The sequence below is a fragment of the Macaca mulatta genome, chromosome 9 (assembly GCF_049350105.2).
Source record: "Macaca mulatta isolate MMU2019108-1 chromosome 9, T2T-MMU8v2.0, whole genome shotgun sequence".
Classification (NCBI taxonomy): Eukaryota; Metazoa; Chordata; class Mammalia; order Primates; family Cercopithecidae; genus Macaca; species Macaca mulatta.
Genome location: NC_133414.1, coordinates 134,172,038 through 134,192,264, shown reverse-complemented (window position 1 = coordinate 134,192,264; position 20,227 = coordinate 134,172,038). Strand labels below are relative to the sequence as shown.

At 46.9% G+C, this 20,227-nt stretch overlaps 1 protein-coding gene across 43 annotated transcripts in view; it reads right to left on the bottom strand.

Annotated features, from left to right (window-relative positions):
* TACC2 (transforming acidic coiled-coil containing protein 2) overlaps positions 1-20,227 on the bottom strand; it is a 264,869-nt gene that overhangs the window by 145,691 nt on the left and 98,951 nt on the right. The gene's annotated exons all lie outside the window — the stretch shown is intronic.

Genomic DNA, 20,227 nt, shown 5'->3' with positions numbered 1-20,227 from the left:
TCAGTGGGTCAATGTTAAAATGCAAATTTTTGGGCCTGGCTCCCAGGCATTCTGATTCAGCACATCAGGAAAGGGGCTCAGAAATGTGCATTTTATCAGGGAAATGTAAATCAAAACCACAATGCCATACCACCTCACTCCTGCAAGAATGTGCTCTCAAAAAATTAAAATAATAGATGCTTGTGTGGATGTGATGAAAAGGGAACACTTTTAATGTAAACCAGTACAACCACTACAGAAAACAGTGTAGAGACTCCTTAAAAAATTAAAAGTAGATCTACCATTTGATCCGGCAGTCCCACTCCTGGCTGTCTACCCAGAGGAAAAGAAGTCATTACATGAAAAAAGATACTTGTACATGCCATGTTTACAGCAGCACAATTTGCAACTGAAAAAATATGAAACCAGCTCAAATGCCCATCAATCTGTGAGTGGATTAAGAAAATGTGGGCTGGGCGCCATGGCTCATGCCTGTAATCCCAGCACTTTGGGAGGCCGAGGCGGGTGAATCATGAGGTCAGGAGTTTGAGAACAGCCTGGCCAACATGGTGAAACCCTATCTCTACTAAAAATACAAAAAATTAGCTGGCCGTGGCGGCACGTGCCTGTAATCCCAGCCACTCAGGAGGCTGAGGTAGGAGAATCACTTGAACGCACAAGGCAGAGGTTTCAGTGAGCCGGGATCACACCATTGCACTCCAGCCTGACGACAGAGCGAGACTCCATCTTGAGGGAAAAAAAAAAAAAAAAAAAAAAAAAAGAAGACCAATGTGGTGGCTCACGCCTGTAATCCCAGCACTTTGGGAGGCCAAGGTGGGCAGATCACGAGGTCAAGAGATTGAGACCATCCTGGCCAATGTGGTGAAATCCCGTCTCTACTAAAAATACAAAAAATTACCGGGCGTGGTGGCGCGTGCCTGTAATCCCAGCTATTCAGGAGTCTGAGGTAGGAGAATCACTTGAACCCGGGAGGCCAAAGTTGCAGTGAACCGAGATCGCACCATTGCACTCCACCCTGGGCGACAAGAGTGCAACTCCATCTCAAAAAAAAATAAAGAAATAGAATATGATAGATAGATAGATAGATAGATAGATAGATAGAGTGAGTGAGTGAACATGGAATACTACTCAGCCATAAAAAGGAATAAAATAATGGCATTTGCAGCAATGTGGATGGAATTGGAGGCCATTATTCTAAGTGAAGTAACTCAGAAATGAAAAACCAAACGTTGTATGTTCCCATTCATAAGTAAGAGTTAAGCTATGTGGATGCAAAGGCATAAGAATTATATAATGGACTTTGGGGTCTTGGGGGAAAGGGTGGGAGGGAGGTGAGGGATATAAGACTACACACTGGGTACAGTGCACACTGCTTAGGTGGCAGGTGCACCAAAATCTCAGAAATCACCACTAAAGAATGTATGCATATAACCAAACACCACCTGTTCCCCAAAAACCTATTGAAATACATATATATATTTAAAGAAATGTGCATTCTAGAAAGCATATTTTAAATAATTCTTTTTTTAAAACATATTATTATTATTTTGTTTGTTTGAGACAGAATCTTCTCACTCTCTCATCCAGGCTGGAGTGCAGCAGTGCAATCTGGGCTCACTGCGACTTCCGCCTCCCAGGTTCAAGCGATTCTCCTTTCTCAGCCTCCCAAATAGCTGGGATTACAGGCACCTGACACCACGCCCAGCTAATTTTTGTATTTTTAGTAGAGACGGGGTTTCACCATATTGGCCAGACTGGTCTCGAACTCCTGACCTCAAGTGATCCGCCCGCCTCGGCGTCCCAAAGTGCTGGGATTAGAAGCGTGACCTCAAGTGATCCACCTGCCTTGGCCTCCCAAAGTGCTGGGATTAGAGGCGTGAGCCATCACACCCAGCCTGATTCTGAAAGAGATGCTTGTCAGACCACACTTGGAGAAACTGAATCTGAAGTTTTATGGCCAGCATTGTTGGTTGCTTTCAAAACTGCTGTTCTTCTTCCCTTGTTTCCTTACTTTTGTTTAAATAATTGGATTAGGCATGGTCCTGTTACATACCCTTGGCCAATGAAACAGAAGAGAAAATCAGCTGGGCCTTCTGGAGACAGTTTCCTCACTCTTTGGAAGAGACACAAGACAGCATAGCTCCTGACCATCAGGGGTCTTCCCGCCTCTTGACATTGTCATGCGAGAGCACAGTGCCTGGAGCTGCTGCAGCCAGCTTGAAACGATGAGGGGAACATCTGGCCACACACTGAATGTGGGTAGAGAGGAAGATGAAAAGGGCCTGGGTCCTCAGTGATGTCACTGAACTAATGAATTACTCAACCTCGGAACTTCCTGCTGGTGCAATGATAAACCTATGATTGTTGAAGTTTTCTTGTACTGAGTAGTCTGTTACTTGTAGCCAACAGCATCTTCAAAGAGCTGTCAACTGTGGTGTTGAGAAGTGCTCATATGGTAGATACTAAACCTAAGGCTTCAGAAAGCAATGAAAGACCACAAAGCACATTATCATTTGCCAAAGGAGTCTTGTGGAATACAAAAGGCAAATCCGTGCCTAGGAAGTAACTGTGGCCCTGTCCACCAAGCAATGCTTTGCTATGCATTTGCAGCTTCCTTTAAAATTCTGTTGTAGCAACAATATTTTGCTTTCCTTGAAAAGTGGAAAGCCACATAAAAATGAGAAGCCAGGCTAGAAACCTGTGCTCAATTTGCCTGACACAGAAATAACCATTAATGGATCAAATACTCACCAGCATCTGCAATCACCCTCTGAGTGCCCATGTGGAACTGAAAACATATGAAATCAGCTCAAATGCCCATCAATCAATAAGTGGATAAACATGTTTAGGACAGGGGCCGGGTGCGGTGGCTCACACCTGTAATCCCAGCACTTTGGGAAGCCGAGGTGGGTGGATCACTTGAGGTCAGGAGTTCGAGACCAGCCTGGCCAACATGGCAAAACCCCGTCTCTACTAAAAATACAAAAATTAGCCAGGCATGGTGGTGGGCACCTGTAATCCCAGCCACTGGGGAGGCTGAGGCAGGAGAATAGCTTGAACCCAAGAGGCGGAGGCTGCAGTGAGCTGAAATCGCACCACTGTACTCCAGCCTGGACAACAAGAGCGAGACTCCATCTCAAAAAAAAAAAAGTTATATATATACACACACACACACACGTATACATATATATATATGTATACACACACACACACACATAAAATGTTTAAGATAGGCAAGGTGTGGTGGCTCACACCTGTAATCCCAGCACTTTGGGAGGCTGAGGCGGGCAGATCACCTGAGATGAGGAGTTCGAGACCAACCTGGCCAACATGGTGAAACCCTGTCTCTACTAAAAATATTAAAAAATTAGCCAGGCATGGTGGGGGACACCTGTAATCCCAGCTACTTGGGAGGCTGAGGCAGGAGAATCGCTCGAACCTGGGAAGCAGAGGTTGCAGTGAGCTGAGATTGTACCATTGCATTCCAGCCTGGGTGAAAAGAGCAAGACCCCATCTCAAAAAACAAAAAAGTGTTTAAGACAGGACGCTGCCTGGAAAGACAGGCACCTGCTGGAGGGGTAAGAAGTAGGAATATGGAACCAAAATAGCAGCAGACACCACGTACAGTCAGAGTTCAGAGCAGGAAGAACCTAAGGCTATGGCATGTATATTAGGGAAGGTAACTTCAGGAGACTGAAGGAAACCTCCATTCCATCTAATGGCTCACTTCTGCCCACTGGATCAAGAGCCTCTCCCCGATCACTTCCCCCTCCATCCCAGACTGCCGATGCCTAATTTCATCCATGTTGAAATCCTGGGAAATGAGACCAGGGACTGGAAGCATCCAAGGCTGGCTGGGTAACTGACAGGGAATATGTGATGCGAAGGTCAGAGGCCAAACCCTCCCCAGACACAGAGCATACTAGTTCCTTGCTGAGAGCTGAGAGTCTAAATCAAAGTTCATACAACGGATTTGTTGATGGGCACCCAAATAGAAGCTTAGGAATGCTGGGGCCCTGAATGACAGTACATTGTCTTCACAGAATCATAGAGCATCCTGTTAGGGGCCCCCATGCATGCCAGACAGCATAAACTTCCCTAGACTAAAGGAGTTTCAATTAGTTATTCAAAATCACTTTTTGAGTGCTACTACATCCTGGCCCTGTGCAAAGCACTAGGGTTAAAACGTGAGATGCAACCTGGTTCCTATGATTACGTCTGTCATCAGATAACGACGGCTACCACATGACAGAGATAGGAAAGGAATATTTCAACCAGCGCTGGAAGAGGTATGGGGAGATTTTCCAGAAGAGCGAATAGTTAAGCCGAGTTTTAGAGGATAAGTCAGTGTTACCATATTAGGATTTCTCAGATTAGAGTATTTCAATAGTTATGCATTTAAATATTAGGAAAAAGATACCATGAACACACCAACCCGTAACTTCACAGACATTGACTACTAACACAACGAAATAAAAAATGAAAGCTGAGCCTGGTGGCTCACGCCTGTAATCCCAGCACTTTGGGAGGCCAAGGTGGGAGGATCACTTGGAATCAGGAGTTTGAGACCAGCCTGGCCAACATGGTGAAACACTGTCTCTACTAAAGATACAAAAAAAATTAGCTGGGTGTGGCAGCAAGCGCCTGTAATCCCAGCTACTCAGGAGGCTGAGGCAGAAGAATCGCTTGAACCTGGGAGGCGGAGGTTGCAATGAGACAAGAAGGCACCACTGCACTCCAGTCTGGGTGACAGAGCAAGACTTTGTCTCAAAAGAAAAAAAAATCATAAAATAAAATAAAAATGAAGCCATTTTTAATAAGTAGATATAAAAATGGTAAATAGATAATAACACAAGTAGTGTACAGAGATGGTAAATGTCATGAAGGTGGCCCATGAATGATTGACAGTGGTGAAACACTGAGCCCAAAAAAGAAGAGGACATGGACCAGGAGAAGAGAGGTAGAATATTCTAGGTAGTAAGAAATGAATCTCTTCACTTCTTCAATTGAATCTCCAATGCCTTCTAATAAGGAAGTATATGATTAAGTCATTCATCAAGTATTTATTAAGACCTACATTTGGCCAGGCACAGTGGCTCAAGCCTGTAATCCCAGCACTTTGGGAGGCCAAGGCAGGTGAATCATGAGGTCAGGAGATTGAGACCATCCTGGCTAACACGGTGAAACCCCATCTCTACTAAAAATACAAAAAATTAGCCGGGTGTGGTGGTGGGCGCCTGTAGTCCCAGCTACTTGGGAGGCTGAGGCAGTAGAATGGCGTGAACCCAAGAGGCGGAGCTTGCAGTGAGCTAAGATCGTGCCATTGCAATTCAGCCTGGGCAACAGAGCAAGACTCCGTCTCAAAAAATAAATAAATAAATAAAATAAAATAAAAATAAAAAAGACCTACATTGTGTTAGGTACTTCTAGGAGCTGCAGAAATGGCAGTGAAGAGACAACATCCTTGCCTTCATAGACAATGCCTTCTAGATAAGGACAAAAGACCACATTCATTAAATACCAAATAGAGGCAAAGTCACTTAGGGCCATGGGCTGTTTTAATCTTATCATGCCTGTGTACTGTCTCTTGAAACAGAGCATGGTCTCCTTGAGGTCAGGAAACAAGCCTTCCCGCAGTGCTCATCAGGCAGCTGGTAGGCTGGGCCTCCGCTAGGTTGACCCCAGTCCAGCGCCCATCGTCCTCCATCCTTCCTCTCTCCTGCAAGACAAGTCCCCCGCCTCTAGGGCCAGCCTCCCTCAGCTCTACAGCTCAGGACCACCTTGCCCCGTGACGCTCTTCTTTTCCCACAGGACAGCATCTCGGGGCTTCACTCAAACACGAAGAATTCAAACTGAAAGGGTATGTGGAGCCTAGAAGATGACCCCATTACCTGCCAGCTTTGAAGAGTGGCAAAATACCATCCACATGCCAACTTGCACTGTGCCTTCCCCACTTAATAACTGGAAAAAGAACACCAAAAAGGTAATTTAAAAGCTTTTCTAAAATAACTACAATAATATTAGACACCATTTGTGAGCACTGGTCACAAAGATGGCCCTCTGCTAAGTGGCTCCTATCTCTTCTTTGCCTTAATTCTCTTAATGAGCCTATGCAGCAGGTACTGCTATTGTCCTTAGCTGGCAATGGAGGAAGCAGGCTTTGAGTGGTGAACTAACCCAGAGGCCACACTGAGCAGTGCCACAGTTCATACACAGGCTCTGCATGGTGCAGAACTCAAACTCCTAACCAGTCTACAGTGACCAAGGCTAACCCGTGGGTTATTTCTTATATACTTTAGACATGTCAGGAGGGGAATATGCCATGAGGAACCCAGCCATATCATAGGAATTCAGCCCTCACACTCATAATATAAGATCCATTTCACTGGTGAACTCCGAGGAACTTTCTTTCTTTCTTTGTTTTTTTCTAGAAGGAATACTGCTTTGTTCTTCTGAGCTAAGTCCTCACATTCCATGATGGGCCGTACAAGCAGCAAGATACATTCCTGAACTGCAACCCAGCAAAACTTGGTTACAGGGCAAGGCGATGTATTTGTAGAAGGGATTCAGGCCTTCTAAAAATTCAGCCATTACCTCCGCCCATGCTAGGATGAAATGTCAATCTGAACCCAAAATATGCACAAGGGAAATGTGTGGGGGCAGCTCTGCACATGGCTCTCAGCCTCAGCCAGAATTTCTAGACGTGGCCTCAGCATTTTCCTCAAGGGCACACAAAGCCCAGTTCACACAAGCCAGGTCTGCACTGCTCGGACAGACGTGTGTTCCATGAGCCAAAGTGCTGACCACTGGTCTCACCAGCCAAATGTACCTGACCAGGCTCCCCCAGGGGCCAATGTGCTCCTGCACTTGAACTTGGCCTCGTCCCAATTTAAAATAAGCCTTTGACTAAATAGGAGGCAACACCCTCCCTGCTGTATGTTCTCTGGCAGAAAAACAACTTTCTCTAGGAGACAGTCAGATATCCACGTGACATCAGGGCAAAGTTGAAAAATAAAACATTTGATAGATCAGCCGCAGCAGTGCGAGAGTCTGGCGGGGCCAGGAGTGAGGCGCGGTTACCGGGTTCAGTTCAGCCTATGCAGTGGGCGTGATGATGGAGATGTCTTATGCTGCAACAGACAAAGAAGCATCTGAGAGTTGAGTTGGTTTGATTTGCTTCTGTGTGCCTTAGGCCAGCTGTTCTGTACTGTGTAGAAATACCTGGTGAGCTTTGAAAATGTACTACCCCCAGGCTACACCCGCATATCCATTAAAGCAGAAAATCTGGGGGTGGCATCCAGGCATCAACATTGTTTTTAAGCTCCACGGGAGTTTTCAGCGTGCAGCCAATGTTGGGAAGAGTGCCCTAGACCCCTTGCTACTCAAAGGGTGGCCCATAAACCTAACAGCACTGCCCAAACTCTGATGGGTGAAGAGTCGTGCAGTCCCTTGTAGTAGACAATACTGTCTAGGTTTGCGTAAGCACACTTTACGATGTTCACACAATGATGAAATCGCCCAACAATGCATTTCTCAGAGCAGCTCCCCATCATTAAGCAATGCATGACTGTAAAGATTCCAACTCAGCAGGCCTTGGGTAGTACCTGAGACTCTGCCTTTGTCGTCTTTTTCCTTTTTCTTTTTCTTTTTTTTTTTTAAATGATGGGGTTGGCTGGGCGCAGTGGCTCACGCCTGTAATCCCAGCACTTTGGGAGGCCGAGGCAAGCAGATCACAAGGTCAGGAGATCAAGACCATCCTGGCTAATATGGTGAAACTCCATCTCTATTAAAAATACAAAAAAAAAAAAAAAAATAGCTAGGCATGGTGGCAGGCGCCTATAGTCCCAGGTGTTTGGAGGCTGAGGCAGGAGAATGGCGTGAACCCAGGAGGCGGAGCTTCCAGTGAGCCGAGATCACACCACTGCACTCTAGCCTGGGCGACAGAGCAAGACTCTGCCTCCAAAAAAAGGATAGGGTTTTGCCATATTGCCCAGGCTGGTCTCGAACTCCCGAACTCAAGCGATCCTCCAGCCTTGGCCTCCCAAAGTGCTGGATTACAGGTGTGAGCCACCCTGCCCAGCTAAACACAATCATTCCATAAACATTTGTTGAGGGGCTCCTATGGGCAGCCCACTGTGCTAAGGACTGGGGACCAGGCACAGTCCCTGCCATTGTGGGGGACTCTCTCCAATAGTGAGAGATGTTCCTTGGGTGATAGATGTGCCAGCTCTGGTCAAGCATTTCCAGTGCACTATTTCACTGAATCCTCATGAGGTAAGTACTAATTTTATACTCATTTTGCAGGTGAGAAAACTGAGACCTCATGAGACTAAGTAATATGACGAACGTCCTACAGTGAATAAGCAGCAGATTTGAACCAGATCTGTCCAGCTCAAAACACCCAATCTCTTCTGCAAATGACAAAATCTGATTCAGCAAACTGTAATACACTTGCCCCTGTCTTAATATTACTGTCAGGCTACAGAAGGGAACCTCGCTACTCTGGTGGGAGATGGGGGTACTCCTAGGGAGTGGAAGGGTTGGGAAGGCTTCACAGAACTATGTTTGTCTGAGCCTCTACTGTCTCTTGAACCAGAATGTGGTCCCATCATGGGCTACACATAAAGGAAGGGGCAAGACAGGCAGAGGGGTCACCCAGAGACACAGGCACATGGGTCTGGCCAAAAGCTGTCAGCCACACTGGAGTTCCTGCCTCTTATGTCTTTACAGTCTGGGCCTGCTTCTGCACTCATACCTTTCTCCACATTTTTATACCAAACGAAAAGGGGTAAGAAGAGAAGGCCCAGCTGGGCGCTGTGGCTCATGCCTATAATCCCAGCACTTTGGGAGGCCGAGGCGGGCAGATCACTTGAGGTCAGGAATTCGAAACCAGCCTGGCCCACATGGTGAAACCCCGTCTCTACTAAAAATACAAAACAGTTAGTTGGGTGTGGTGGTGCATGCCTATAATCCCAGCCACTTGGGAGGGTGAGGCAGGAGAGCTGCTTGAACCCCGGAGGTGGAGGTTGCAGTGAACCAAGATTGGGCCACTGCACTCCAGCCTGGCCAACACAGTAAGACTCCATCTCAAAAAAAAAAAGAAGAGAAGACACAAAATGGCCTTTGTTAGACCTTAGAGCCAGTGGCTTTTCAGGACCTTTCCTTCTCAGAAAGGAGCAGGGAAGAGTTACAGCTTTCCTCCTAGACTCAGTCACAGTCCCCAAATGCAGAATGCAAAGAGAGTTTCTTTTTTCTTTTTTTTTCTTTTTTTTTTGAAACAGAGTCTCGCTCTGATGCCCAGGCTGGAGTGCAATGGCGTAATTTCAGCTCACTGCAACCTCCACCTCCCGGGTTCAAGCAATTCTCCTGTCTCAGCCTCCCGAGTAGCAGGGGCTACAGGCACACACCACCACGCTCAGCTAATTTTTGTATTTTTAGTAGAGACGGAGTTTCGCCATATTGGCCAGGCTGGTTTTGAACTCCTGACCTCAGGTGATTCACCTGCCTTGACCTCCCAAGGTGCTGGGATTACAGGCATGAGCCACTGTGCCCAGCCCCAAAGAGTTTCTGAAAGCAAAAATGTCACCCCAGGAGGGGCAATTCTCTACATTCCATTTTTACAGAATCCTCTCCATTGAAGATAAAATATGAACTAAATGAGAGGTATACACAATGCTTCAACAGGACCCTGGTGGCTCCTAACACATAAGCTTCCCATCTTCATGGAAAAAAACAAAACTAAACCCTGCAGTGAGCATTAAGTGCATTTTATCTCCCACAAATTTATAGCCTACTTGTAAAGAAACGGAGTTAAGCTGAATTACGCTGCAGCCTCTGTGCTGTGTGGCCCTGGCTTTCCTTTGCTTGGCTGATAGCATTTGCAGGAGGGTTGCCGAAAAACCACCAGGAAAGGCTAGTTGGGCCAGTGCTTGCAGCTTCTTTAATTCACCACAATTTGGGAAGTATGTGGATGCTGCTGGGGAGGACAGACTCAGATTAGAGTTCAAAAGGAGAACGTTCTGCTGAAACTGGAGTTTCATCTCCTACCAGCTGAGTGTGTCGGAAGGAGACAGTGAATGACTATGAATGCCCAAGCCAGGCATGAGGTGGTACCTCATCTCAAAGGTGAGCTTCCCTGCTACCCAGCCTCGGATGCCAGAGGAGCATCCTTCCTAGGTGGCCTGGAAAGGCAGTCTGGTCTGGGGTTGAGACCTAAGTCCAGGGTCGGCACTCCCACTCTTCCCCAAATTCTCAGTCTGCCAATTCTGGCCATGTATATGTTTCAATACCAGCTGCCTGGTCACTTGCCAGGAAGGGTCTACTCCTCCAGCTATGATGCTATGGTGTCTGGCAGGCAGGGCCAGATGACTTTTCACCCTGTCCTTTCCTCTAGGAGGTTTGGAATGGGCTCACAGCTCAAAATGTCATGCCAAAATAGTTGAGGCGGTTTGTCCCATGAGATGTGCTCAGCACGGCTCTGCTCACCACACAGGCGCACCCCCACCCACTAATGTTAGCTTGCAGCCTCTCTGCAGCCGCTCCTGGCAAGAGGTTAACCCCAAAGCCCTAGTTTCCACAAGGAAGGGAATGCATTCCCCATGGGTGCCAGATGGCTCCACTTTGCATCCTATACAATATTGCAACACGGAGAGCCATCCCCATTGGGAGGCTGAGGCTACAGAACGGGAAGAAGCATTAGAGGGTAGTGGCACATTCCAACGAATCCAGGCCAGATGTACGTGAACTCTGTGAACCCATATGTAAAAACACAGGTACTTACCATTAATCTACCTTAATAATAGTCTTATAATCATTTAAATGATGATAGCAATAAAAACAGTAACCTCTGATACCTCAGTGCTTACTGCATGCCAGGCGGGCACTTTGCTAAGATTTTCACACATGTTATGTTTATGTAACTCTCTGTGGTGGACCCTAGCATTATACACATCTTTCAGGCGAGAAACTGAGGCTTAGGGTGGCTAAGGAACTTGCTCGAGGGTAAAGAGTCTAGCAGCAGAGCCGGAAGTTAGATGCAGCTGCCTGCCTCCTAAGTGCTGTCTGACCTTGTTTCCTAGGACAGGAACCCTCAGACTCACCTGATAGCTCGTTGTGTTGAATTATGCAGCAAACACGTATGCAGTGCCGAGGGTGCCTCATGCAAGGTATCAGGTGCTGGGTAACCAAGAGCCATGCCCTGCAAATCTAACATTCTCCAAGAAACAAGATCATAGCTTATTCTCTTAGCCAGAGACCAAGACCAATTCTCTATCAAAATGGCCACAAACACATATCCAAGCAAACATTTCTAGAAAGACAACCTAGGATCATGATGTCCAACTTCCTGATCCTACAAGGTACACCGTGAGCAGACAGGAGCCCGTGAACGGCTGACTCCTCAGGTGTGTGCTGGGCCCTGGGCTGCTAGTCAACAAACCACATCTGTCGCTCACTTGCCCCACATCAACTACCTACCTACCCACCAAACCATTTACCCCAAACCTCTTTCTAGCAGAGGAGCCTGTACCCAGCATGTCCTCAAAGCTCATCTCAGCTCTTCCCTCGTGGGAGAGCCCTCGGCTTCTCCTTCTAAGTACCTGCCTGGGTGCACATTTGCCGGGTGGCTGCTGAGCTGGCTGTGGGGATGGAGTTGCCCAGAAGACCCCCTGCAGCTCAGGGACCTTGTCCACAAAGTCTCCACTGCAAGCTGACTTTGTGTAGGGTGTGCCGTGTCTCGTCTCATCTTCTCCCCACTGAAACCCTCCTTTACCCCCAGGAGACATTGTCAGCCCCATTTACCCACAAAGAAGCTGAGGCTTGGGGCAGTCCTAATAGCACCCAGCATCACTCTCGAATGGGAGCCAGGATTTAAACTCTGGCCGCCTACCAACCCCAGCCTCCAGCTTGATCTCATCCTAAGCCTCATTTCTCCTCCCTCCTACTCCCGGGGCCCTCTCCCTCCCCTGGGGCAGCTTCAGAGGTCCACTCTTCTCCCACCAAGTATACTCCTGGCCTGAGAACTGAGTGCTGACCGAAATCCACTGTGCATTGGGGTCCTCACTAGGCCCACCCTGCCCACTCTCAAGACCTAGACTCCCTTCCCCTGAGTTTCTTCTTTCTTCCTTTCTCCTCCTTCTCCTCCTCCTACTCTTCTGCTTTTTCTTCTTCTCCCTCCTTTTCTTTGAGACAGTACCTCACTCTGTCACCCAGGCTGCACCCAGGACTACAGTGGTGTGATCTTGGCTCACTGCAGCCTCGACCTCCTGGGCTCAAGCGATCCTCCCACCTCAGCCTCCCAAATAGCGGGGACCACAGGCATGCGCCACCACATCAGGCTAATTTCTACTTTTATTTTTATTTTTGTAGAGATCGAGTCTCACTATGTTGCCCAAGCTGGTCTCTAACTCCTGGGCTCAAGCGATCCTCCCACCTCAGCCTCTCAAAGTGCCAAGATTATAGGTGGGAGTCACCACGCCCAGCAACCGGGAAAGTTTTTATTCCGAAACACCCTTGGCCAGGCTTGCAAAAGGGCATTAAGAGCATCTGTAACTAGACCTGTTCCAGTGCCTTCCCTGAAAAAAGAAACACTTTCACAGTCTACATCTGAGTCATCAGGCTGCTAAAATATTTAACACTGGACAACTTAACAGGCATTAAGAAAGTAAAGAAGAAAGAAGGGGCTGAGATGCTGTAAGCTGGGGCCTGTTCTGCATCCTGCCAGGTTTTCAGGACAAGAACAGTGCAGAGACATCAATGGAAAAACCATATGTCTGCCCATTTGGGCTCCCTCCCAGTCTGGTGAGGGGCACTCTATTTTTTTTTTTTTTTTTTTGATACGGACTTTCGCTCTGTCGCCCAGGCTGGAGTGCAATGGCGCGATCTCGGCTCACTGCAACCTCTGCCTCCTGGGTTCAAGTGATTCTCCTGCCTCAGCCTCCTGTGTAGCTGGGATTACAGGCACACACCACCACGCCCAGCTAATTTTGTATTTTTAGTAGAGACAGGGTTTTACCATGTTGGTCAGGCTGGTCTTGAGCTCCTGACCTCAGATGATCCACCAGCCTCAGACTCCCAAAGTGCTGGGATTACAGGCATAAGCCACCATGCCCGGCCAGTGAGGGGCACTCTTGTAGGTGTGGCCACTGGCTGGTTTGTGGGAAGGGAGGGTTTACCACAAGTGCTGCTGTCAGGAGTCAGTTCATTGGGCCATCCAGGGCTTCTTACAATGCCAGCTCAGATATGGGTCTGCAGGCCTGGGCGTGCGGTCACATAGGTGAAGCCAAGCCCCCAGGTGCAATGCGAGACCTCCTTAGGTGCAGGAAAGACACCTCCTGCTGTCCGCATTACTGGGCAGATATGCCATGAACACACCTCAGCCTGCACTCCAGAGACACAACCACTTGGTCTCCCCACTTACAGAGCCAGCCAGCGAGGGGAAGGGGGCCTAATACTCACCGAGCACCACTAGGTGCTTGAGAAACGTCCAGGGCTTCACACACAGAGCCTCACCAAACCCACTGGCTCTGATGGCGAGGATTAGCCTCTGATGTAATGCAAAGGAACACTGGCTTCCAGTTGGGTTGTCCTGTGTGGAAGCCATAGCCCCATGTGGGTATTTCACTATAAATTTTAATTAGTTGAAATTAAACAAAATTAACAATTTGGTTCCTTAGCGGCACCAGCCTCATTTCAAGTGCTCGCTGGCAGCCTGTGGCCAGCGGCGACCATATTGGAGAATGGAGACACAGGACATTCGTATCACTAAGAAGTTTCAGTGGACAGCGTTACTGTAGGGAACAGGGTGCCTCCCCAGGACACCACCTGGCTAGTAAGAGAATGATCAGCATTCTGAACATAGATCTGATGTCTGAAAAGCCTTGAGGTTCTAGTCCTAGTTCCAACTCTTATTAGCTTTTTGACCTTGACCAAGCCATGTCACCACTGGGAGCCTCCATTTCCTCATCTGGAAAAGGGGTACACAAACAGCACCCACCTACGGGTTGAAGTGAGAAAGAACTACGCTGCTGCGGTGTGGAAGTGCATTGGCCCAGAGGGAGAAATAAATGAAAGGAACTTACACAGAGCACTTGTGGCAGGCACTCTCAATAAAGTGGCTCATTTAATTCTAACAGCACTGTAAAGAGGTACTATGTCGCCCCATTTTACAGGTGAGTCAAATGCCTTGCGAGGCGATGCCCCCAGGATCACAGAGCTAGAACTTGAGCCCTGTCCACTCTGAGGCCTGTGCTTGTCACACCCTAGACCTCAGTCAGAATCATATGGTCTTTTCTCAAAAGCCTAGAAGTAGAATTGGGGTGGCCGGCGTTGGTGAAAGGAAGAGCCCCATCCCCCTCCTGAGGAGGGTCCCCAGTTCAGCACAGGCATCTGGGGGGAAACCTGCCATCAGGGGCCAGAACTCAGGTCTAGCTCTGCAGCTAGTTAGCCCCCTAGCCCTATCCCCATTCCGAGCCTCAGTTTCCTCCTCCATAAAGCGGGGGGGGGGGGGCGCTCAATAAGAGTGCCCCCACATTTCCTTCCAGCTCTCACCAGCTAGAGTGTAAAATATTCATTTCTCAAACATTGCTGCTGAAACAAAACCCAAACCCAGGTCAAACACAGTGGCTTCTACTGGTGGCCGTAATGACAGGTTCCCAGAAAGGAGCAGGTCAGCTTGGAGACATTCAATTTGGGAAATCACCACCTTGACCTGAAAGAAACTGGCCCTTGACTTTGAAGTGGCAGTGAGCGGCTCTTCCATGCTATGGGTTCAAGTGCAGTGTGAACAGGGGACAAGGGGCAGACAGGCTTCCAAGCTCTGGAGAGCCAGAAGCCAAGGTGGTGGTGTGCCTGTCCCAGCCACCTGGAGACAGAGCATCCAGCCCCTGCCTCCAAGGAGGCTGCCGCCCTTTGTGCAGGTGCTTCATGAACCCACTTTCTGAAGAGATTTAGAGGGTTGGACATGGTGACTCATGCCTATAATAATCCCAGTGCTTTAGGAGGCCAACGTGGGAGGATTGTTTGAGGCTGGGAGTTCGAGACCAGCCTGGACAACATAGTGAGATACCATCTCTACAAAAAATTTAAAAATTAACTAGGTGTTGTGGCACGCACCTGCCATCTCAGCTACTTGGGAGGCACAGAGGCTGGAGAGTTGCTTGACCCCAGGAATTGGAGGTTAGAAAGAGCTATAATCTCACTAAGGCACTCCCTCTTAGGAGACAGAACAAGACCTTATCTCTAAAAATAAATAAATAAAGATACTTGAAGCTTTTCCAAATGACAGATTCACCTCTCAGGAAATTCATTTTGCTTATGAAACACAGATGCTTCGGAACATAAAGGCTGCATTTTCAAAGGCTCCTTGACTTTTGTATATGATTGTTTATAGTGACTGAAGCTATTGATAAGACAACAATTTGTAGAGGCTTTAGTTTCCTAAGTACATTTGAATCTGTGATCTCATTTCACATAATGAGCTCCTTGTGGGCAAAGCAGGGTTCGTGGAGCCCCCGACTTGACAGACAGAAATAGCCTTAGAGACGTGGAAGGGTTGGAGACAGACACACATCCAGTTCCTGCATTGACAGATTCCTGCAGGGTCTGTTATCATTTCATTTAGAGATCTTGGGCATTGCCTCCTTTTGCTTAATTTCCAGGATGCTTTTGAAGAAATACATTTCAAATTACAAGAGTAGTTACCGTTGTAATCATACACTTACCACATACCAAGCATTATCCTAGGGGCTTTGGAAACATTCCAATTTTATCCTAACCCCAATCCTAAAAGAGAGATGTTATCTTCCCATTTTATAGAGAGAGAAACTGAGGATGGAAAAGTTAAGCAGCTTATCCAAGGTAGTGAAGCCAATAAGAGGCCAATGAGATGTGAATGCATGTTTCCAACTTAACTTTCTCCCATTTGAGAAGAGTATTGCTGTGACATTACCAAGTGTTGATTTCCTATGTCATATAAAATTAGGGGTGAGGTCTGTTGTCCTGGCTTTGTCTGCTAAGAGAACTATGCTTGAATGTTGTTTTCTCTTTTCCTTAATTTATACAGTTGTGGCCACCCTGTAAAAGCTTATTCTTAAACTTGAAAACATGGTGTCACAGCTGGTAATTTTAGAAGGGAGTGGAGAGAGAAGGAAGAAACAGAGACCAAGTGGGAAGAAGGCGTGGGAGGAAGAGAGAGCAGCGGCTCCAGTGAGGCTTTCAGGTCCAGCCAGGGCTTCCTTGACGGGAGGCCAGCTGTCCTCTCTGTCCTCCCTCCCTCCACTTTTCAACCCAATTGCCCTTCCACATTCAGCCTAGGTTTACACAAAGACCCTAAGCATCTGGGAACAATTTAATTCTCTTAAAATCCACTAATACTTGAAAATACCTTTCCAACCATTTCCCTAAATGGAAAAAAGAGAGAGAGAGAGAGAAAGAGAAAGAAAGACTCCTTTTAAATACATATTCAGCAACAACAAGCTTGGTGATATCCAAGATTAATCCAGAACTACATGTCTGAACATTAGTGCTATATAACCAAAATGCCAAATTCTAGACTTCCCACTAACAGGGAAGATAGTTGTATCTGTACATAGGTGAAATTGATTCAAGCACCTTCTGCAGAACAACCTGAAACTAACATGAGGCTGTCTCTAAGTCTCAGGCTCTTCCACAGGGAGGATCATACAATGTACAGAAATGCACAGCCAGTCTCTGTACGTTCCATTCTATACATTTCTGTACATTGTGAGTGCCTGCTTCTCAGAGTGAGAAGAGTGCCTGCTTCTCAGAGTGTGGGACACACAGACCCCCATGGGTATGAGGTAGGGCTGGAGGTAGGCAAAGCCATGGGATATCCATGCCACATCCATTAGCAATGCCAATTTGACTTCATAAGATGGACAATAAAGCACTAAACAAATTTATGCTATCTTCCTGGACATGTGTATGAGATTGGGTTATCAAACTAGCCTGTCACCAAAATAGAAAAACACACATTTCTTAGGCTGATACGTGGTATCAGCCCTATTCAAATAGGTAGAATCTTCAAAATTCAATCCACAGAAGCATATCACCTGATAACTAGCAAGATAATAGAAAACCTGGTTTTGCTTTGCTTTGTTCTTCTGGAGGTAACTAGAAATAGTATTTGGATGGTGAAATACAATATAACATGGTACACAAAGATACTCAGAGTGTTACAATGAAACACAATCTCAAAATTTTAACTTGTAGCAGATCACTCTGGGCTGTGCAGTAGGGGGTATGAAAGAATTCACTCTCCTCAGCCACTGAAATATTTTAGCAGAGAAAGAATTCAACACTGGGAAAGAAAGACAGCCAAGTTGAAGTTTCAACCTCAGGAGAACAGAACGAGATCCCAAAACCATCTCCACACTGAAGAGAGATATAATCATGCAGGTCGCTGCACCAGAAATGACCATCACAAAACAACAGGGAATCTAACACCCACTGGGCACCAGAACGGGCATGCTCTGGCACTTGAATCAAGGATCTCATTTAACCCTCATGGCAGTTCTTCGAGGCAGGTACAACTGTTGTCATCCCCATTCTACAGACGAACAAACTGAGGTTAGGTATGTAATTAGTAAGGAGCAGAGCTGGGGTGTGAATTCAGAGACCTGTCCCTGAAATTCATCGCCACCACAGCTTCTGGCAGTGTCCACCGAAGTCTGGCCACCCAGCCTCCCCCAGACCGCTGCTGACTGTCACCATCAAAGACAACACCTGCCCTTCCCAGGAAGCACAGCCCCTGGCCTGGCAGGACTTCCTCCGAGACCTGTCCAGGTCCACGGACATGGCTTCCTCATGGTGGATGGGTTCACAAGCACGAAGTTCAGAGCCTCCGCCTCAAGAGAAAGAAGCATTCCCAACCAGGCAGGCTGGATGAGAGAGTCCAGTCTGAATTTTTTCCAAAAACTCTCAACCAATGTTAGGAAGCCTTTTCCCCAAGAGCCCAAAGTACAGGGAAGGGCAATTTTTTACAACCCCATTTCCTTCAAAGACCAAGGAAAAGCAGCTTCTGGAGGCAAATGATCCAAATAGAATGTGAGCCAGGTATTCAAAAGCCACATATGACATTTTTTAAATTTTGGGAGCCACATTAGAAAAACAGAAAAAAAGAAATAAGTGAAGTTAATTTTAGCCCAATAGATATTTTAGCCCAATAGATCCAAAATATTATTGTTTTGCATATAATTAACATATTCAAAATTACTAGTGATGTATTTTCTTTTTTTCATCCTAATTTTCAACATTGGGTATGTATTTTACACTTACAGCACATCTCCATCCACACGTAGCCAGGAGCTGCTATACTAGACCGAGCAGCTCTAGAGAGTACAAAAGTCTCAGCAGGAACAAAGTGAATTGGACACCATCAGAACCTAAATTTCCACCGCTGTTAACACCATAATCAGTCACGCAACTTCAGCCATGAAGATCTGTTTCTAGGCTGGGTATGGTGGCTCACACCTGTAATCACAGCACTTTGGGAGGTGGAGGCAGGAAGATTGCTTGAGCCCAGAGTTCAAGACTAGGCTGAGCACCATGGTGAAACTCCATCTCTACAAAAAATTAAAAATAAGCTGAGCATGGTGGCACACACCTGTAGTCCCAGCTACTAGGGTGGCTGAAGTGGGAGGATCCTGGGGTGGTCGAGGCTGCATTGAGCAGAGATTGTGCCACTGCACTCCAACCTGTGTGACAGAGTGAGACCCTGTCTCAAAATAAATAAATACGTGAATAAATAAATAATTTTTTTAAGGATTTGTTTTTAAAGAGTTTTGACAGCACTAAAAACATTAAAGAGTGTTTTGGTGGCACTGAAAATCTGCTAAAATGAAAATATAGGCCGGGCGCGGTGGCTCAAGCCTGTAATCCCAGCACTTTGGGAGGCCGAGACGGGCGGATCACAAAGTCAGGAGATCGAGACCATCCTGACTAACACGGTGAAACCCCGTCTCTACTAAAAAATACAAAAAACTAGCCGGGCGAGGTGGTGGGTGCCTGTAGTCCCAGCTACTCGGGAGGCTGAGGCAGGAGAATGGCGTGAACCCGGGAGGCGGAGCTTGCAGTGAGCGGAGATCCGGCCACTGCACTCCAGCCCGGGCGACAGAGCAAGACTCCGTCTCAAAAAAAAAAAAAAAAAAAAAAAAGAAAAGAAAATATACTAAAATACGAAATAATAATTGGTAGGTATTCTGGCTGTGAATTTTTTTCCATCTACTTTTCGTTTTTTTTTTGAGACTGAGTGTCGCTCTGTCGCCCAGGCTGGAGTGCAGTGGCGCGATCTCGGCTCACTGCAAGCCCCGCCTCCCGGGTTCACGCCATTCTCCTGCATCAGCCTCCCGAGTAGCTGGGACTACAGGTGCCCGCCACCACACTCAGCTAATTTTTTGTATTTTTTAGTAGAGACGGAGTTTCACCGTGTTAGCCAGGATGGTCTCAATCTCCTGACCTCCTGATCCGCCCACCTTGGCCTCCCAAAGTGCTGGGATTACAGGCGTGAGCCACCTCGCCCGGCCCTTCTCTATCTACTTTTCTATACCTCACAAGTATTCTGGAAAAAAAATGATAATTTATAATACTACTTTATAAATTTTAATTGTACAATTTAAAGTAATTAAAACAATGAGTACAATATTTATTGTACTGCTATATGTCTGGCCCTGCGTTCTCCAAGAAGGTGCTAACATGTCTAAGGACTCTGAAAAAGAAGGCCCTGATATGGTCATTTTTGGGGTGGGGAAGACTTTTCCAAGCTAGACAGATATTTCTCCTGCCCCTGAACTGGGAATATAAAAAATACATAACAGCAAAGGCTGCAGGAAATTGTACCCTAAGTCAGTGGCAGAAAAGGGTGTCAAATGCAGATTAAACTGGCATCTGTTTGGCCAGCACATGCCCATATCCACACTGGCCCGGAGCTATGAGAGTCACTACTGACAGGCAGCAGAGGCAGCTGGGTGTCAGTGGAAGTGTTCAGACTCGAAAAACAGGTGATCGTGCATTCTTTCCGAATGTGCAAAATATGAATCAGATCATTTATAAAATGCCTGCAGCTGTTTGGTAGGGTACACAGGTACTAATTTAAAGTCTGATTCCACCCTACTCATACACACAAGTGTATATGCGTGTGGATGTGTGTGCACACACAGCACCAGAACAGCCAAAGGCCTAGGGAGGCGGCAAGCTTGTTCACTGTGTGTCT